Here is a 1567-nt window from a genome sequence, read left to right as displayed (position 1 = left end):
TCAATGAAAGACAAATTAGCAAGCTCACTATGTGTTTTATCACGCTCATGGAACTTTTTCTTGGGATGTAATGCAACCCAAACTACTGAAGATCCATTAAAAGTACCAGTTGGGCCAATCACAAGGTCTAAGTCCAAACAATTAAGACAACTCTTTATTGGTTATGTTCAAAAATGGTGGAAATCCAATTCAAGCCCAATTGCAAATGATGGCGAAGAACTCAAGGATTTTTATAATTGTTTAAGTGCTGATTTTGGTGATTAAATTAGGCCCAAATCAGCCCTATTATTTTTGGTCATCATTAATTTAAATTGTTTGGCATAAAAGAGAAAACACTAGTTGTATTTAGAAAGGATTCCTTAAATCCTTTTCTAAATAAAACTCTATTTACTTGTTTTCTAGATTAGGTTTAGGACTCTTTTTCCCATTGTATTTAGATTACAATGCTGCCCTATACCTATAAATAGGGCACATCAATATCAGTTTTGGGCAGACTTTAATTCAATAAAATTCTTAAGTTTTTCTTTACACTTGTGCAAGAAACCTTATAGCTAATTGTGGACTCAATTAGTGGTTAGTCGTGGACTCGACTAGCAAATTGATTCGTGGACTCGAATCAATCTTACTTTCTTCAACCTTAGATTTAGGTTCGTGGACTCGTTCTTGAATCGAAGGAAACTAGATCCGACTCTAGTTGATTGAAGATTGCATCATCGAGGTACTTGAAGCTACAATGGGATTCTTCCAAGTCTTTGAGGATTCGAGACAAAGGGTTTCTCGTGAGGTTTAAGGTATTTCGATCCATCTCTATCTTTACATTGAGAGCAACTCTTGGGACAATACTCATCTTATTTGAATCTTGGACTAGGTTCATATCAATTTGGTATTCAGAGCCTAGGTTTGTCTCATTATCATTGGAAATTTGGTTTCTTTGGTTCCCTAGGTTTATCTCGTTCTTATCTTACATACTACTTTTTTTTTTCGTGTCTTATTCATTAAAAAAAACCCCAAAAAATTTTCTTTTGCATTCTTGATTGTGTTCTTCAATCTTGATACATGTTCTCCAGTTTCTTGAAAAACAATCCCGAAAGTGTTTTCCCTTTTTCCCGTCCAATATCAACGAGACCTCACACCTCCTAAGCACCATATTACCACATATTCTGTCAAGAAAACAACCCCATCTCACTCTTACCTATATCAAAAGCGCATTTACGCGCAATCACGTCTCAATCACACCCTGTCCAGATTTCCGCGAGCTGTGACCAGTTTCAAAGAATTACCTATATCTCGAGATCCACTAGTTAGTTTTATCTGAAATTTGGATATGTTGTATATATCACACCCTGTTCTTTTGATATATTATACACTGTCTAATTCCTTCTGGTTAGTGAGATATTGATCTTCAAAGTCAGGGTATTGTTTCTGTTTTTCTAGGCGATTCTTGAAATTCTTGATTCTGTTTTGAAGGGGTTGTGTGGATCCTCTTGGTCCGAAAGTTTTGTTGATATTTACAGTAGTTATTTGGAGGTTACTTATCAAAAAAAAAAAGCAAAAAAAAAAAAAAAAA

This window comes from Ipomoea nil, unplaced genomic scaffold (assembly GCF_001879475.1).
Source record: "Ipomoea nil cultivar Tokyo-kokei standard unplaced genomic scaffold, Asagao_1.1 scaffold2735, whole genome shotgun sequence".
Lineage (NCBI taxonomy): Eukaryota > Viridiplantae > Streptophyta > Magnoliopsida > Solanales > Convolvulaceae > Ipomoea > Ipomoea nil.
This window is presented reverse-complemented; position numbering follows the sequence as displayed.